We start from the raw sequence: 20,789 nt of genomic DNA, 5'->3' as shown, positions 1-20,789 counted from the left end.
AAAGGAAGCATGGGCATCTTGAATAGATTTTTAAAAAGGCCTCAATGACTGATATTTAATTTTTTTTAAATACTTTTATTGACAAATCTTCACTCACATACAGTCCATACATGGCATACAATCAGTGTTCACAATGTCATCAAATAGTCATGTATTCATCACCATAATCATTTTTAGAACACTTGCATCACTCCAGAAAAAACTCATACATACCCCTTACCCCTCCTTCTCATTGACCACTAGTATTTCCATCTACCCAATTTATTTTACCCCATATCACCCCCATTATTTATTTATTTTTTACCCATATATATTTTTACTCATCTATCCAAATCCTGGGTAAAAGGAGCATCAGATACAAGCTTTTCACAATCACAGGGTCACATTGTGAAAGTTACATGTTTATACAATCTTCTTCAAGAATCAAGGCTATTGGAACACACTTGATCAGTTTCAAGTACTCCCTTCTAGTGCACCATAAACTAAAAAGGGATATCTATATATGTGTAAGAATAACCTCCAGGATAACCTCTCAACTCTGTTTGAAATCTCTCTGCCACTGACACTTTATTTTGAATGACTGACTTCTTAGCTGGGGTGTTAAAAACACAACTGGGTCCAAAGAAAACACCAAAGAGAACCTAGTGGAGCTGTACTAGTTTAAATGGAAATAATCAGATCCAACAGGGGAATGGACCATTTTCTAAATCATAGTGTGAATTCATCTCTTCAGATACTTGATAAGTGGCTGAGGTCTGTTTTTATAATTACTTTCACTGTATTAGACAAAAGATTTATCTTTCTTATCTTTGGTCCTTAGGCCTGATATCAGTTTGTTCAATATTACTATGTGTTGTATTTTATAACAATTTTTTAAGAAATTGATATCATCAACAGTGATAGTGCGGTATAAACATGGGGTTAATTATGTTGTTGTTTTTACACACATAAAATGCCAACATCTCCCATATGTTTTATTTTAAGCTGTACAAAGGTCTTAGAAAAAGTTAGTAATAATTATCCTAAAATGCTGCAAAGTAATTTTAAGGGTGAGTAAGATACAATAAACCTGGATATTATATTTTAAGGGGAAAAAAGCCTAGAACAACATTTTACATATTGATCTCTTAAGTATACATTAAATTTCAGTGAACAGAACGTAATGTGGTCTATTTAGTTTCTTTTACTAATGAAGAAACTCATAAGTAAGCAAGTTAATTTAAAAATGAAAACTGGACTTCCGGAGAAGATGGCGGCTTAGTAAGACGCGCGGGTCTTAGTTCCTCCTCCAGAACAGCTACTAGGGGAGTAGAAACGATACAGAACAGCTCCCAGAGCCATGACAGAGATCAAGAAGACAGCATACCCCATTCTGGAACGGCTGACTGGCTGAGAGAACCCACTCCAGTGAGATCGCCGAGGAGCGTGGGCTTCCCCAGGCCAGAGTCCCTCCCTCCCTCCTTCCCGGGCCGGGTGGGAGAATTGGACAGGTGGTCCCCTCAAGCCGCGGCAGCTGGTGCCCCCCCATGCGCGGCCCCCCGGACCAACTGGGAGAATTGGATCGGAGATCCCCAGGCCGTGGAGAACGGTGACCGGGGTCCCTTCCAAACATGTGGCTTCCCGGTCCGGCTGGGAACGGTGCACTCCCCCGGGCCGCGGTGGCTGGCGCCCTCCTGCCACGCTTGGTGCCCCCGGCCGGCTAGGAGATTTGGACGGGCGCTCTCCTGGGCTGCGGCGGCCGGCGACCCTCCCCGCGTTCGGATCGCTGGGCCGACTGGGAGGTTCGAATTGACACTCTTCCAAGCCGCTTCGGCTTGCGAACCTCCCCCATGGCGAGAGTTTTCCAAAGTTAAAGGACCCACAGCACCTTTTACTGGTGGGACCCGCACACAAACGAGTGCCATGAGCACCACCTACTGGGCAGGATAAGAAAAACAGAACCCAGAGATTTCACAGAAAAATCTTTCAACCTGTTGGGTCCAACACCCAGGTAAATCTGACTAAATGCCCAGACACCAGTAGAAGATAACGGATCACGCTCAGAAAATTGAAAATATGGCCCAGTCAAAGGAACAAACCAATAGTTCAAATGAGATACAGGAGCTGAGACAACTAATGCTGAATATACGAACAGAAATGGAAAACCTCTTCAAAAATGAAATCGATAAATTGAGGGAGGACATGAAGAAGACATGGGCTGAACAAAAAGAAGAAATAGAAAAACTGAAAAAACAAATCACGGAACTTATGGAAGTGAAGGACAAAGTAGAAAAGATGGAAAAAACAATGGATACCTACAATGATAGATTTAAAGAGACAGAAGATAGAATTAGTGATTTGGAGGATGGAACATCTGAATTCCAAAAAGAAACAGAAACTATAGGGAAAAGAATGGAAAATTTTGAACAGGGTATCAGGGAACTCAAGGACAATATGAAGCACACAAATATACGTGTTGTGGGTGTCCCAGAAGGAGAAGAGAAGGGAAAAGGAGGAGAAAAACTAATGGAAGAAATTATCACTGAAAATTTCTCAACTCTTATGAAAGACCTAAAATTACAGATCCAAGAAGCGCAGCGCACCCCAAAGAGAATAGACCCAAATGGGCGTTCTCCAAGACACTTACTAGTTAGAATGTCAGAGGTCAAAGAGAAAGAGAGGATCTTGAAAGCAGCAAGAGAAAAACAATCCATCACTTACAAGGGAAACCCAATAAGACTATGTGTAGATTTCTCAGCAGAAACCATGGAAGCTAGAAGACAGTGGGATGATATATTTAAATTACTAAAAGAGAAAAACTGCCAACCAAGACTTCTATATCCAGCAAAATTGTCCTTCAAAAATGAGGGAGAAATTAAAACATTCGCAGACAAAAAGTCACTGAGAGAATTTGTGACCAAGAGACCAGCTCTGCAAGAAATACTAAAGGGAGCACTAGAGTCAGATATGAAAAGACAGAAGAGAGAGGTATGGAGAAGAGTGTAGAAAGAAGGAAAATCAGATATGATGTACATAATACAAAAGGCAAAATGGTAGAGGAAAATATTATCCAAAGAGTAATAACACTAAATGTTAATGGACTGAAATCCCCAATCAAAAGACATAGACTGGCAGAATGGATTAAAAAACAGGATCCTTCTATATGCTCTCTACAGGAAACACATCTTAGACCCAAAGATAAACATAGGTTGAAAGTGAAAGGTTGGGAAAAGATATTTTATGCAAATAACAGCCAGAAAAGAGCAGGAGTGGCTATAATAATATCCAACAAATTAGACTTCAAATGTAAAACAGTTAAAAGAGACAAAGAAGGACACTATCTACTAATAAAAGGAACAATTAAACAAGAAGACATAACAATCATAAATACTTACGCACCGTACCGGAATGCCCCTAAATACGTGAGGAATACACTGCAAACACTGAAAAGGGAAATAGACACATATACCATAATAGTTGGAGACTTCAATTCACCACTCTCATCAATGGACAGAACATCTAGACAGAGGATCAATGAAGAAATAGAGAATCTGAATATTACTATAAATGAGCTAGACTTAACAGACATTTATAGGACATTACATCCCACAACAGCAGGATACACCTTTTTCTCAAGTGCTCATGGATCATTCTCAAAGATAGACCATATGCTGGGTCACAAAGCAAGTCTTAACAAATTTAAAAAGATTGAAATCATACACAAGACTTTCTCGGATCATAAAGGAATGAAGTAGGAAATCAATAATAGGTGGAGTGCCAGAAAATTCACAAATACGTGGAGGCTCAACAACACACTCTTAAACAATGAGTGGGTCAAAGAATAAATTGCAAGAGAAATTAGTAAATACCTCAAGGCGAATGAAAACGAAAACACAACATATCAAAACTTATGGGACGCAGCAAAGGCAGTGCTAAGAGGGAAATTTATTGCCCTAAATGCCTATATCAGAAAAGAAGAAAAGGCAAAATTTCAGAAATAAACTGTCCACTTGGAAGAACTGGAGGAAGAACAACAAACTAATCCCAAAGCAAGCAAAAGGAAAGAAATAACAAAGATTAGAGCAGAAATAAATGAAATTGAAAACATGAAAACAATAGAGAAAATCAATAAGACCAGAAGTTGGTTCTATGAGAAAATCAATAAGATTGATGGGCCCTTAGCAAGATTGACAAAAAGAAGAAGAGAGAGGATGCAAATAAATAAGATCAGAAGTGGAAGAGGAGACATAACCACTGACCTCACAGAAATAAAAGAGGTAATAACAAGATACTATGAACAACTTTACGCTAATAAATACAACAATGTAGATGAAATGGACGGGTTCCTGGAAAGACATGAACAACCAACTTTGACTCAAGAAGAAATAGATGACCTCAACAAACCAATCACAAGTAAAGAAATTGAATCAGTCATTCAAAAGCTTCCTAAAAAAAAAGTCCAGGACCAGATGGCTTCACATGTGAATTCTATCAAACATTCCAGAAAGAATTAGTACCAACTCTCCTCAAACTCTTCAAAAAAATTGAAGTGGAGGGAAAACTACCTAATTCATTCTATGAAGCCAACATCACCCTCATACCAAAACCAGGCAAAGATATTAAAAAAAAAAAAACTACAGACCAATCTCTCTAATGAATATAGATGCAAAAATCCTCAATAAAATTCTAGCAAATCGTATCCAACAGCACATTAAAAGAATTATACATCATGACCAAGTAGGATTCATCCCAGGTATGCAAGGATGCTTCAACATAAGAAAATCAATTAATATAATACACCATATCAACAAATCAAAGCAGAAAAATCACATGATCATCTCAATTGATGCAGAGAGGCATTTGACAAGATTCAACATCCTTTCCTGTTGAAAACACTTCAAAAGATAGGAATACAAGGGAACTTCCTTAAAATGATAGAGGGAATATATGAAAACCCCACAGCTAATATCATCCTCAATGGGGAAAAATTGAAAACTTTCCCCCTAAGATCAGGAACAAGACAAGAATGTCCACTATCACCACTATTATTCAACATTGTGTTGGAGGTTCTAGCCAGAGCAATTAGACAAGAAAAAGAAATACAAGGCATCAAAATTGGAAAGGAAGAAGTAAAACTATCACTGTTTGCAGACGATATGATACTATACGTCGAAAACCCTGAAAAATCCACAACAAAACTACTAGAGCTAATAAATGAGTACAGCAAAGTAGCAGGTTACAAGATCAGCATTCAAAAATCTGCAGCATTTCTATACACTAGTAATGAACAAGCTGAGGGGGAAATCAAGAAACGAATTCCATTTACAATTGCAACTAAAAGAATAAAATACCTAGGAATAAATTTAACTAAAGAGACAAAAAACCTATATAAAGAAAACTACAAAAAACTGTTAAAAGAAATCACAGAAGACCTAAATAGATGGAAGGGCATACTGTGTTCATGGATTGGAAGACTAAATATAGTTAAGATATCAATCCTACCTAAATTGATTTACAGATTCAATGCAATGCCTATCAAAATCCCAACAACTTATTTTTCAGAAATAGAAAAACCAATAAGCAAATTTGTCTGGAAGGGCAGGGTGCCCCGAATTGCTAAAAACATCTTGAGGAAAAAAAGCGAAGCTGGAGGTCTCACGCTGCCGGACTTTAAGGCATATTATGAAGCCACAGTGATCAAAACAGCATGGTATTGGCATAAAGATAGATATATCAACCAATGGAATCGAATAGAGTGCTCAGATATAGACCCTCTCATCTATGGACATTTGATCTTTGATAAGGCAGTCAAGCCAACTCACCTGGGACAGAACAGTCTCTTCAATAAATGGTGCCTAGAGAACTGGATATCCATATGCAAAAGAATGAAAGAAGACCCGTATCTCACACCCTATACAAAAGTTAACTCAAAATGGATCAAAGATCTAAACATTAGGTCTAAGACCATAAAACTGTTAGAGGAAAATGTAGGGAGATATCTTATGAAACTTACAATTAGAGGCGGTTTTATGGACCTTAAACCTAAAGCAAGAGCACTGAAGAAGGAAATAAATAAATGGGAGCTCCTCAAAATTAAACACTTTTGTGCATCAAAGAACTTCATCAAGAAAGTAGAAAGACAGCCTACACAATGGGAGACAATATTTGGAAATGACATATTAGATAAAGGTCTAGTATCCAGAATTTATAAAGAGATTGTCCTACTCAACAACAAAAAGACAGCCAACCCAATTACAAAATGGGGAAAAGACTTGAACAGACACCTCTCAGAAGAGGAAATACAAATGGCCAAAAGGCACATGAAGAGATGCTCAATGTCCCTGGCCATTAGAGAAATGCAAATCAAAACCACAATGAGATATCATCTCACACCCACCAGAATGGCCATTATCAACAAAACAGAAAATGACAAGTGCTGGAGAGGATGCGGAGAAAGAGGCACACTTATCCACTGTTGGTGGGAATGTCAAATGGTGCAACCACTGTGGAAGGCAGTTTGGCGGTTCCTCAAAAAGCTGAATATAGAATTGCCATATGACCCAGCAATACCATTGCTAGGTATCTACTCAAAGGACTTAAGGGCAAAGACACAAATGGACATTTGCACACCAATGTTTATAGCAGCATTATTTACAATTGCAAAGAGATGGAAACAGCCAAAATGTCCATCAACAGACGAGTGGCTAAAAAACTGTGATATATACATACGATGGAATATTATGCAGCTTTAAGACAGAATAAAAGTATGAAGGATGTAATAACATGGATGGACCTAGAGAACATTATGCTGAGTGAGTCTAGCCAAAAACTAAAGGACAAATACTGTATGGTCCCACTGATGTGAACCGACATTCGAGAATAAACTTGGAATATGCCATTGGTAACAGAGTCCAGCAGGAGTTAGAAACAGGGTAAGATAATGGGTAATTGGAGCTGAAGGGATACAGACTGTGCAACAGGACTAGATACAAAAACTCAAAAATGGAAAGCACAATAATACCTAATTGTAAAGTAATCATGTTAAAACACTGAATGAAGCTGCATCTGAGCTATAGGTTTGTTTTTTTTTTTGCCTGTCTGTCTGTTTGTTTGTTTGTTTTACTATTATTATTATTTTTATTTTTTTCTCTATATTAACTTTCTATATCTTTTTCTGTTGTTTTGCTAGTTCTTTTCCTAAATCGATGCAAATGTACTAAGAAATGATGATCATGCATCTATATGATGATGTTAAGAATTACTGATTGCATATGTAGAATGGAATGATTTCTAAATGTTGTGTTAATTTCTTTTTTTTCTTTAATTAATAAAAAAAAAAGAAAACTGGAAAAAACTCTTAAGCCTCACTATGGGTAGTCTTAGATTCCCCACTACAGAAATAAGCTTCCTAAGCGCAAGCCTCAAAATCAAGGGCTTGGCCTATTTTATTGGAAGTGGCGTGGGGTTTCCCAGATGGGGAAGTTTAATAGATCCTTTTTTGTTTTTTCTTATCTTCAGACCTCCAATGAACTCTACCAATACTATTGTTTTTTTGGTCTATCAATATGTTTTAATTATCAGCCCACCATGGTCTGAGATGTATCCTGGTGTTATATTAAGCTATACAGAATTACAAGGCCTCATTTCCATTCTGGACTCCAGAATTTAGGTTGTTTAAATGAGCTACCCAGGCAGGTTGATTAAGATTGTGTTTTACAGAAAATTTAGGTTCTACATAATAAACCTTTGGTCTCGTACAGTAGGTGCAGGTCTAGAGTACATACATTATCACCTTTAACCCTGTATTCTGATTTACTTTAGTCCCAGCCAGACTTTTTAAAATTGTTTTTACCTCTAAGTGAAGATTCGTCTCTTTTTTAGTTACTTTATTACTGTATATAGCTATGCTAGCTTTCAGGGCTGCAGCATTCCATTTCTGGGTTTTTAGGTGTCACAAAATTACTCACAGTTCCAGGGAAATACCAGCTGATACACATATAGCTCAGTGTCTCAGAATCTAGAAATACACTTAAAACTTCAGACTGAGTATGGCTGCTATAAGGGTTTACAATCTAGGCTCCAATTTCTTATAAGTATATTTTGGAAGAGACCTTAGCATATTTTTTCTTTTCTTTCTGGTTATTTTGCACAATACATTGTCCCTAGGTTTATTCAGTTGGTTGCGTGCCTCTCAATGTCCTTCCTTTTTGTTACCACACCATATTACATTATCTAAATGTATCCACACTGTATTCCATCATATAAATGTATCACAGGTCACCATTCTGCTTCTCAGTCATTGTACCCTTCAGCTCCCTCCATCTACTGGGCATCATGGACAAGTCAAAAATAAACCATGTCTTACAATATTCTCACTTGATTGTACAATCAGCAGCACTCTCAGTTTTAGACAATTTTCATTGATCCATACCAACAAAGTACCGACAAACACAGTGTCACCAAATATTAAACCAAAATATTAAACCCAAACTACCCCTTATCAGGTGGGTCGTGGTGGCTCAGCAGGCAGAGTTCTAGCCTGCCATGCCAGAGACCTCGGTTTGATTCCTGATGCCTGCCCATGCAAAAACAAAAAGTAAAACTACCCCTTATCACTTGTCCCTCTCCCCCAATTAGTTGCCCCTAGTAGTGCTATGGTACTGCTGATGTCTCCCTGTTAACTATTGGCCAGTTTTAGTTTTCCCCCATAGTCCTCTACTCTTTGGGGACTCTTTGTCCACTATCAAACCCTGAAATAGTTCATGTGAGAACTTTTTAAAATGGTAGATTTAATCAGTGGGATATATGGCACTATACATCCCCTTTCAATCATATTCCCCTTCAATATGGCAATGTTACTTATAACCCCACTCATCAGTTTCCATCACTTCTATCCGTTCCGTTGCATTTAGGTTAAACCTCATTGGGTGGCCTTTCCCCCATCTCTAGCTTCTGTGCACCTCTAGTTCTACTATATTCCACAATGTGACCTCTGGGATTACCTCTATCAGAGTCACAATAGCAAAATCATACAATATCTATCCTTTTGTGCCTGACTTATTTCACTCAACATTCTGGCCTAAGGCTCATCCACGTTGTCATATGTTTCATGACCTCATTTCATCTTAGTGCTGCATAACATTCTATTGTATGTGTATACCACATTTTGTTTATCCACTCATCTGTTGATGGCACTTCGATTATTTCCATCTTTTGGCAATTGTGAACAGTGCCACTATGAATATTGGTGTGTAAATGTTTGTTTGTGTCACTGATTTCATCTCTTCTGAGTATGTAGTGAGTATTGGTATTGCCGGGTCATAGGGCAACTCAATACTTAGTTCTCTGAGGAATCTCCAAACTGTTTTCCACAGTAGCTGCACCATTATACCTTCCCACCAACAGTGAATAAGTGTTCTAGTTTCTCCACATCCTCCCCAACATCGGTGTTTTCTGTTTGTTTGATAGCAGCCATTCTTTTAGGTGTTAGGTGCTATCTCATTGTTGTCTTGATTTGTATTTCCCTTATGCCTAATGAAAATGACCATCTCTTCAATGGGCCCTTTAGCTATTTGTATTTGCTCTTCAGAAAAGTGTCTATTCATATCCTCTGCCCATTTTATAATTGGGTTGTTTGTTCTTTTGTTGTTGAACTGTGTAATTTCTTTATGTACTCAGTATATCAAGCCTTTATCAATACGTGGTTCCCAAATATTTTCTCCCATTGAGTTGCTGCCTCCTCACCTTTTTTGACAAAGTCCTTTGAGGCACAGAGGCTCTTGACCTTAAGGGGTTCTCATTTGTTTATTTATTTTTTTTCTGCTTGTGCTTCAGGTATGAAGTTTAAGAAGGTACCTCTGTACGAACAAGCTGGTCAGGTGGGGACTATGATAAATCTGAATACAGGGAATAGGATAACATTGCCTGCATTTTAGAATTTCACCTACCCAATGAGATCAAAAGAAGAGAGCTTTATTTATTCTGAAACCTAGCACAACATCTAACTCAGCTTGTCTGAATAGCTCATTTAAACAACCCAAACACATGGAGCCCAGAATGGGAATGAGGGCTTGCAATTCCGTGTAGCTTGTTATAATACCCAGATATATCCCAGAGTATGTTGAGCAGACACCTTCCCCCAGCCCATGCAGGCACAATCCTGCCCTGCTGCCCCTGAACCCTGCCTTCTAAACCCACACACCGCCATAGCCACCTCCTCCCTGCCAGGCAACCACATATCCATGCACTGACCTCTTGACCCCTGCACCCCACCACCCCTGCCCTGTACACATGCACACCCTTGCCCAACCCCATAGCACAAGTGCCCTTCTCCCACAACGGGCAAGTGCTCTCATGAACATGTGTGCCACATAGCCTCTACCCTGTACAAGTGTGCACCCCTACCCCACCCAACCCCTGCACCTGCACACCTGTGCCAGGGCCCTGCCCACCCAGCATCACCCACCCCTGACACATATCCCACAACTTCCGCAACCTGTGCCTCACCCCTGTGGCACATCTGCATCCCGAACCCCCTCCCCCTGTGCAAGGACACCCTCGCACCCTGCTTTCTCTGTGCCCCAACTTCTGTGCCTTGTACCCCACACTCTGACACCCACAACCCACACACCCCACGCACCCACCCACATCCTGCCCACTTACCAGCCCCAGCATATATGCTCACCCCCTCATTTGCCTCCCATTGTGTCCTACATCTGTATCCTCCATGCCACACTTTGAAATGCGTTCCAAGGCCTGATTGAGCTGCGCCTTGCCCCTGTGGTGTCTACACGGCACCTCCACAAACCCACAACCCGCACTCCAGGCTCATACCTGCACCACACCCCATCACCGCACTGTTGTGCCCCTCCCCACGCCCCGCATCTCACTCCACATCCATCCTGCAAATACAAATCTTTAGGCTACTGAAGGAAATCGACTTCCAAGGTATTTACATGCTGTGAAGACACCAAAGGTCACTAACCATATGAAGATGCAGCCAGATAGAGCCCAGCCTAATGACCAAATTAAAACACAGGAGGAGACACATACTTTGGAACAACTGATCAAAGATGTCTTTTTATTTTTCTTCAGCTGATAGGACTCTTCTTTGATTTCTTGTAGGGCATGCCTCTCTTACTAGTTTTCTCCGTCTTCGTTTCTCTTTGAAGATTTTTATCTCTCCCTGAATTTTTTTTTTTTTTTTTTTTTTTTGCATGAGTAGGCACTGGGAATCGAACCCAGGTCTCTGGCATGGCAGGTGAGAACTCTGCCTGCTGAGCCACCATGGCCTGCCCTCTCCCTCAATTTTGAAGGACAAACTTGGCTGGATACAGAATTTTTGGCCGAAAGTCTTTTTTATTCAGTATCTTAAATATACCATACCACTGTCTTCTTGCTTCCATGGTTCATGTAGAGTAGACCAAACTCAGCCTTATGTGTTTTTCCTCATATGCAGTAGATTGCTTTTCTCATGCTTCTTTCAGGACTTTCTGCTTCTCGTCAACATTTGACAGTTTGGTTAGTGTGTGTCTTGGAGTAGGCCTATTTGCATTTATTCTGTTTGGGGTTCACCGGGCCTCTTTGCTTTGCCTAATTATATATTTATGCATTTATTTATTTATTTATTTTGTATGCTGAATGGTGGGGTCACATTTCATTCTTTTTTACTTATGTCTTTTATAAGAGTTGAGAAGTTTTCCTTGATTATATCTTCAGCTAACCTTTCCAGCCCTTTACTCTTCTCCTCTTCTTTTGTGACACCACTGATTCTTATATTTGTGCACCTCTTAATGTCCATCATTTTCCTAAGATCCAGTTTCATTTTTCCATCATTCTTGCCATTTGTTCTTTTGTATCCTCTAGGCAATTGCTCTGTCTTCTAGCTCATTTATTCTTCCTTCTTCTTCATTGAATCTGCTATTGGTTGTCTCTACTATATTTCTAATTTGGTATACTATATCTTTCATCTCTGTGAGATCTGCCATTTTTCTCTTTGATCTTTAGAATTCTTCTTTATGCTCCTCTAGTGTCTCCCTAATATCCTTTATTTCTTTACAACTATCCCTATGCAGTTGTTCCATGATCTGTGTCCTCTAGTGTCTTGTTTGGTCAATCGGCTGGGCATTTCTGCTTGCATATTTATATGCTTTATGATTTTCTGTTGTATTCAGGGCATTGATTATTTTAAAATAAGGTTATTCTGCAAGTGGGTTTCTTCACTCATTTAAAGTTTGATATTTACTTGGTTTGTAATGGTTTTGCACTTGGTTTGTCAGTCATTCCATTCCAAACTAAGACCTGGCTCTCATGTAGAGGTTATAATTCTACTTGGGGGTCTATTAAAAGCTAGGCAAGGGTGCACAGGTAGTTCAGTATCAGAACACCTGCCCATCATGTGGGGGATCTGGACTTGATTCCCGTACCATGCACCCACCCAAAATAGTAAGACTCAGATAAAAAAATATGAAACACACCTCAACAGTAGTGGGCCCTGAATTCAGAAGGAGATACCCCAAGACTTATTGGGTATGATCAGACTGATGCCCACAGAAAGGAGAGAAACATTTTTAAAAAAATAAATAAAAAGAAATTTAAAAATAATAAATAATACTAATAAAAATATATAGAGAAGATATATATTAAAAAAAATATCCTAGGCAAATAGGGAGTTTGTCAAACTGCCCTTACCATTTCTTCCAAGCAGATGGCACTCCAGAGGCACCTCCTCCCTTCAGGCCCACCCCTTACTGACTGCAGCAGCTGGCTGGGAAGATGGCATGCACTGTGGGGGCCTGCTCCCGTGTCACAGCAGTGGGACATCGGTTCTAGCACAAGGTAAGGAGAGCTGAGTGCAGTGTTCAGGGGAGTAGCTGATCTGCAGTGTCCAGTGCCTAGCTGATCTGCTACACACGATGCCTGACAGGACAGCAATCTGCATTGCCCAGTTGGTAACCACTCCCAGTACCCAGAAGGCACAGCTCTTTGTAGTAGACAGTCAGACACGCCTCTGGCCTCCCCACAGGTGCTGCTGGTTTTGGAGCTGCTCGGGAAGGCTCACCAGCCAGAGGGAGGTCAGCTCTCTCAGATCCACACTTCCCTGTGCATCACTGTCTGCCCCTGGTGGTGGTCATGGCCATTAAGACCCACCCTGCAGTTCCTGTCCCAATCCTTCTTCCTGTCTCCTCCCCAAGAAACACTCAAGACCCAGTCATTCTCTCCCCATCCCCTATCTTTTCCCACAGAGCAGGGTAAATTCAAACCACCCCACTCTACCATCTTCCCAGAAGCCCTCCCCTTTTATTGTTTATTGTAGTATTATTTTGGTCATGTACAAAATGTACCCAGTACCTCTCAGGTGAAATACTATGGTCCTAAGTTTCAAGGATTAAATATATTATAATAATGTCTTCCTTGGCCATCCTATATAAATTGTCACATGCACCCATGCCCCCATCTGTCCCCCTTCTCTGCTTTTTCATCTTAGCACTCATCACTATCTAAAATGTGTATTTTTCTTCTTTTTTCCTGGTCATTTTCGCCCTCCCCACTAGACTGTAAGCTCCATGAAGGCAGGGCTGAGAGTTTTGTTGCTTTTCACTGCTCCTATATTCACAGCACCAGGAACAGTACCTGAGACAAGGCAGGTGTTTAATAAAAATTCAGTGAATAAATGAAGCTGAGTATTGGATTACTACTGAATATTTTAAATAATTACTTGCTATATAAATGAATTTTCTTATTTTTAAAAATCTTGTAAATTTCCCCCACAGTGGTGATTTTCTAATATTGATTTGAAAATCAATATTATTTTAGATTACCGAGAGATGTTTTTTAAATGAACAAATAAATTATTAAATGTGGAAACCAAACAACTTCAGTTTTAGGAAGTTCATTTTATTGATTTCTGAAAAACAAATTAATCATTGCCTAATATTCAGTACATCTTATTATTATTTAATATCTAGAGGAAATTTTTGTATGCCTTCATGTACCATAAAACCTTCAATATAGTACACAAACAGCTGTTCAGAGAGGGAATCCAATGAATAGACTTTTAAAGGGACTGATCTGTGCTTGCACTGGTACTAGATCCATTTCAGATGTTCACAGTAAATATTTAGGTACCTGCAGACTTTCCACCTCCTTCCTGAAACTTGAAACTGTCAAAAAACATTAGATCTAACTTCCCCATTATCTAGTAAGTATTAATAATCTGCCAGAACTGAAAAATAACTTTCCTCTCTGATGGCAACTTCCTGAGAATCTACTCCTTTGGGGACCACATTCTTTCTGAATATGGTAATTGAGGCTCTAGTTCTGCTTAGAGATAATTTGTCTTCCCTATCTTTTTAGCAAGATTTGAGTGGGAGTTCCTGGACTTTCTAGAAATACAATTAGCTTCTAATTTCCCTCAACATTTTTAACTGGTGCTTGCTTTTCTCTTGCCCACCTTATGATGTGCCTTCCTGCACATGACAAAGCTCTGCATCTGATTTACCACCATCTACGTGGAGTGTACAGTAAGGCTTCTACAGTCAGACTGCCTGGATTGAATGCCAGCTTCAGTATTCACTAGCTGTGTAAGCTTGGACAAGTACATGCTTCATGGAGTTGAATGATGATTAAATAAGTGAAAACACCTGGCACCACACCATTCTTAGTTATGGTTAATAAGGTAGTCTAATGCAATGGTTTTAAGGGTTCAGATTCTGGGACCCAGATGGCCTGGATTCAAATCCTAGTCTCTCATTCTTTGATGGTTTGAAGGTATATACCCCATAAAAGTTTACGTTCTTAAAGCTAATCCATTCCTGTGGGTGTGAACCCATTCTAAGTAGGATGTTTGGTGAATAGGATCTGAAGTTGAGATGTGACCCACTATATTCAGGGTAGATCTAATCCTCTTCCTGGAGTCCTTTTTAAGAGGATAGAAGACACAGAAAAAAAGCCCAAGAGAGAAGCATAGAGAAAAGGACACTCAGAAGGTAACAGAGAGAAGCATGCAGAAGTTCAGAGGGGAAGCTAAAGCCAGAAGCTGAAGTAACGAAACTCTGGAGAGAAAGGAAAAACCAACAGATGTCATCTTGTGCCTTCCCATGTGACACAGGAGTCCCAGTTGCCAGCAGCCTTTCTCAAGAAGAAGCTATCATCCTGATGAGGCCTTGATTTTCACGGTCTCATTTTAACATCCTCAGAATTGTAAACTGTGAGTTAATGAATCCCCATTGTAAAAGCCAACCCATTTCCGGCATATCGCATTTCATCAGCTTTAGCAAATTGAAAGCACACTTACTAGCTGCATGACTTTAGACTAGTTACTCTGTGCCTCAGTTTCTCACCTGTAAGATGAGGACAATATTCTTCATGATGTTGTTGTGAGGAATAACTTGTTAACAAACATAAAGCACTTCAACAGGGAATAACCTATAGTAATATACTCGGTAAATAATTACCTATAGCCATTATCATCAACTCCTCTCTTTATATTCTCAAAGCCATTATTTGTGTTATCTTCGATTTGGTCACCTCTTATATTTTAAGTGTGCTTGAATTGTCCTCGAGTTGCTCTGCGCTCTTTTGGACTGATCTTATGATTGTAGACCCTTACCTGGAGCTGGGACCATGCTCAGGGTGCTCCTAAAGAGCAGCAAGCACAGAGTAGCATATCCTCACTACTCTTGGCCTAACAAGAGGTAGGTTTCCTATCATTGGAGGTGTTCAACAGTTGAATGCACCACTGTGTGACATATCCAGACAACAGTCAGATGACCCTCTGTGCCAGACCAGGTATGGTCTGGCTAGGACTCCTGAGTTTCATGGAAGATTGAACTATACCAGATCTAAGATCCTTTCCAATGATAAGTAAATAAGGTATTTCCAATGAAAGGATGATACAAAATCCATATGCCTATTTTAACAAAGCTCCATAAAGCACCACAAAGCAAAGAATGGAGTAGAAAAAGGAAAAACACAGCAGCATTTCTTTATAGTATAATTCTAATCTCTCAGCTTTGCCTTCTCTCATGAGGCTCAGTTGTAGATACTTATGAACCAGTTTAGGCATGAGTCATAGTTTATAACATTTGATGGACGTATAACATTACATGAACCTTAATCTCTGTCAAAGAGGACACAACTGGGAGCATCACTGGGCTGGGAGTCAAGATAAGAATGAGGCACATTATGGGTATAGAATGCCAAGTGTGGAAGAAATTTGAATATGGAGCACTTCAGCAATATGAGAGCTGAACAGCAACAGAAGCAAAGGTCAAAGATGCTGTTAGGAGTGATGTGGCAGCTACGGAGCAAAGGTTACCCACAGTCTAAAAGCTTCAGAGGGTAAGATGGAAACAGAACAATGCTACCTGATGTACAATCCAATATGTTTCATGGGAAAAGAGGACGATTCCAGCAGTCTTGCCTTCATTTCATACCTACATTACCATGCTCAGTCCACCTGAGAGGCTGAGGCTATGCTGTCATACAATTTCATATGATTAACTTTGGAATGGAGGGCTGGAGGAAGTTGTAAATCAGAATCCTACCCTGTGTATATTTTTGTATAAAAATGCTAGGGATTTAATTTTGCAGCAGACAGAGCCTCCTGTCCTAAAACATATCAAAGGATTTGCCACAGCAGGTCCTACCTTTCTTGTCTAGCTTCAGATTAACCTACTGAGTGATTTAGGTATTACAATGTCAAATCACAACTAAGTTGTCCATATAATATCTTGTTCCTACTCCTTTCTTAACATTTTTTTTTGTTGTGAAAATCATAAATTTCCAAGTACATTTTAACAAGTAATTATAGAACAGATTTTAAAGTTTTGTATGGGTTACACTTCCATGACTTTTCATTTTTTCTTCTAGCTGCTCCAAGACACTGGAGACCAAAAGAAATATCAGTATAATCATTCAGTAGTCCTATTTATTTGTTAAATCCTATCTTCTCTGTTATATTCCTCCTTCTCTTTAAATAACATATATACACAAAAGCAATAAATGTCAAAATACATTGGAACAATTAGTTGTAGGACAGATTTCAGAGTTTCATATGGGGTTACAATTCCACAACTTTAGGTGATTATTTGTAGCTGAAGGTACTGGAGACTAAAAGAAATATCAGTATATGATTCAGCACTTACTCATTTGTTAAACCCGACCTTCTCTGTATAACTCCACCATCACCTTTGATCTTTTCCCCACTCTTTAGGGGTATTTGAGCTATGCCCATTCTACTTCTTTCATGTTGGAAGGGGCTGTCAGTAATATGGGATAAGGGGATGGAACTAGTTGATGTTCTGGAAAGGCTGGCCCCTCTACATTTCAGGACTTAACTGGTTTAAGGACCCATCTGGAGGTTGTAGGTTTTGGAAAGTTGTCCTAGTGCATGGAACCTTTGTAGAATCTTACATGATGCCCTAGGTTTTCTTTAGGATTGGCAAGAATGGTTTTGGTTGGGGGTTGGCAAGTTATCATAGCAGCAATGTCTGACTGAAGCTTGTGCAAGAGTGACCTCCAGAGTAGCCTCTCAACTCTATTTGAACTCTCTCAGCTACTGATGCCTTATTTGTTACACCTCTTTTCCTCTTTTTGGTCAGGATGGCATCGTTGAGTCTATGGTGCCAGTGCTAGTCTCATGCCTGGGAGTCATCTCCCATGCCACCAGGGAGGCTTTCATCCCTATATGTCATGGTCCACATGGTGGGGGGCAGCACGAGTCTCACCTGCAGAGTAGGGCTTTGAGAAAGAGAGAGGCCACATTTGGGCAATAAAAGAGGTCCTCCTGAGGTGACTCTTATGCATACCTATAGGTAGGCTCAGCTTCTCCACTACATACATAAGTTTCACAAGAGCAAGTCTCAATAGGCTTGGCCTATTGATATGGGTGTTCCTAATGTTTAAAACAGTATCAGGGGTTTCCCTAGTGGTAAAGTTTAATAGTTACCCAGGAGAATGTTTTTGCTCCCATCTCTTAAGGGACTGTGACAATTACTGTTTGATTATCTGCTTAATACACTCTGGGATGTATCCAGGCATTGCATTAAACTATACAGGATTAAAGGTTCTCATTCTTATTCTGGGCTCCCTGTGTTTCGATTGTTTATATGATCTATCCAGATGGGTTGAGCTAGATTATGTGCCACAAAAAAATTTAGGTTCTGGATATAATAAAACTTTCTTCCTTTGGTCTCAAAGAGTAGGTAAAGTTCTAAAATACGGGCAATGTCTTCCTTACCCCTGTATTCTGAATTACCTTAATCCCAACCGAATCGGCCTCATTCTTATTTCTTAATACCAGGTTATACATATATAAAACAGCCCCTCAAAATCCAGAAATAACAATTACCACTCTGGACTAAATGTGACTGCTATAGGAGCTTACATTCTAGGTCCTTGATTTCTTATAAGTATTTTCTAAACGAGATCATACAATATTTGCTCTTTTGTTTCTGGTTTATTTTGCCTCACCAAATGTCCCACAGGTTCATTCACATCATTGCATTCCTCAAAACTTTAATTCTTTTTGTAGCAGCACTGTGTTTGACCATATATATACACCATCATTCACCATCTACTTCTCAGTCAGTGCATCTCAGCCATCTCCATCTACTGGGACTCATGTATAATGTCCAAAGTCAGCAGTCCATCAACACTCTCAATTTTAGATAATTTCATTGTTCCCAAGAGAAAGATAGCCAATAAACACACTCTCACCAAATTAAAAATCTAAACCTCCCCCTAACTCTTGTCCCTCCCCCCATTATGTACCCCTGGTATTGCTGCAGTACTGTTGATGTTTTCCTATTAAACATAGGCCATAGCATGCAATAACATCTTCCCCCTATACTTCAAAATTATACATTCTTTGTACAAGATTCATACCTTTGCAGTAGTTCATGCAAGAACTTACTTATATTTATAGTGTTAATTAGTGGGACACATGGGTCTATATAACCCCTTTCAATCATGTTCACCTTCAATATAGTAATATTACTTATGGAACCACTAGAGAACTGCCTTCACTTCTATCTATTCCCTTACCCTGGAGTTCAACCTCAATAGCAAAGCCTTTATCCATCTCTAGCTGCTATGTATCTTTAAGTCCTAATATTCCTTATTATAAGCCTCTGATTTTACCTTTACCATGGTCATAAAAGTGGAATCACACAGTATCTATTCTTTTGTGTCTGGCTTATTTCACTCAGCATTATGTCCTCAAGGGTTATCCATTTTGCCATGTGGTTCAGGATGCATTTAGTCTTATTGCTGCATAATATTCCATCATATGTATATACCACATTTTGTCAATCCACTCATCTATTGATGGGCACTTGGAATATTTCTATCTTTTGGTGATTGTGAATGGTGCTACTATAAACATTGGTGTGCAAATCCCTGTTTGTGTCATTGCTTTCAGTTCTTCTGGGTAAATACCAAGTAGTGGTATTGCCAGATCATAAGGCAACTTGATATTTAGTTTTCTGAGATGCTGCCTGACTGTCTTCCATGGCAGGTGTACCATTATACATTCCCACCAGCAGTGCATGTATCCCAACTTCTCTACATCCTGTCCAACATTTGAAGTTTCCTTTTTGTTTAATAGCAGCCATTCTTACAGGTGTGAGGTGGTATCTCATTGTAGTCTTGATCTGCATTTCCCTTACAGCTAATGAGAAGGAGCATCTTTTCATGTATTTTTTAGCCATCTGTGTTTGCTCATCAGTGAACTGTCTATTCATATCTTTAGCCCACTTCATAATTGGTTTGCTTGTGCTTGTTCTTTTGTTGTTGCGTTATATGATTTCTTTTTCTATACAGGATATCAAACATTTATCTGATGTGTGATTTCCAAATATTTTCTCCCATTGAGTTGGGGGTTTCTTCACCTCTTTTTTCCCTTCATATTTTTTGACAAAAAAAATCTTTCAAGGCACAAAAACATTTGACTTTGAAGAGTTCCCCTTTATCTATTTTTTCTTTTGTTGCTTGTGCTTTGGGTGCAAAGTTTAGGAAACTACCTCCTATTAATAGGTCTTGAAGAAGTTCCCTTACATTTTCTTCTAGGAGCTTTATGGCATAGGCTCTTACGCTTAGGTATTTCATCCAATTTGAATTAATTTGTGTATAAAGTGTGAGTTAAGGGCCCTATTACATTCTTCTGGCTATTGATAGCCAGTTCTCCCATGCCCATTTATTGAAAAGACTATTTTGTCCCAGGTCAGTGGATTTTGAGGCCTTGTGTAAGATCAATTTGCCATAGGTCTATTTCTGTGCTCTCGAGTCAACTCCATTGGTAAATACTTCTATCTATGTGACAGTACCATGCTGCTTTGACCACTGTGGCTTTATAATAAATTTAAAATCATGGAATGTTAATCCTCCCACTTTCATTCTTCCTTTTCAAGATGCTTTTAGCTGTTCAGGTTCTGTTTCCCTTCCGGGTGAATTTGGTAACTAGCTTTCCCAAGTCTTCATGGTGGGTTGTTGGAATTCCAATTTATACTGTGTTGAATCTGTAGATCAATTTAGATAGAATTGATATCCTAACTGCATTTAACCTTCCTATCCATGGGCATGGAATGTCCTTCCACCTCTTTAGATGTTCTTTGATTTCTTTTAGCAGTGTTATGTAATTTTCTGTGTACAAGTCCTTCACATCCCTAGTTAAGTTCATTCATAAGTACTTGATTCTTTTAGTTGCTATTTTGAATGGATTTTCTTCCTTAACTGATTCCTCAGTTAGGTCATTGCTTGTGTATAGAAATGTTACTGATTTTTGCACACTTATTTTATATCCTGCCACC

The sequence above is a fragment of the Tamandua tetradactyla genome, chromosome 4 (genome assembly GCF_023851605.1).
Source record: "Tamandua tetradactyla isolate mTamTet1 chromosome 4, mTamTet1.pri, whole genome shotgun sequence".
In the NCBI taxonomy this organism is placed as follows: Eukaryota; Metazoa; Chordata; class Mammalia; order Pilosa; family Myrmecophagidae; genus Tamandua; species Tamandua tetradactyla.
This window is presented reverse-complemented; position numbering follows the sequence as displayed.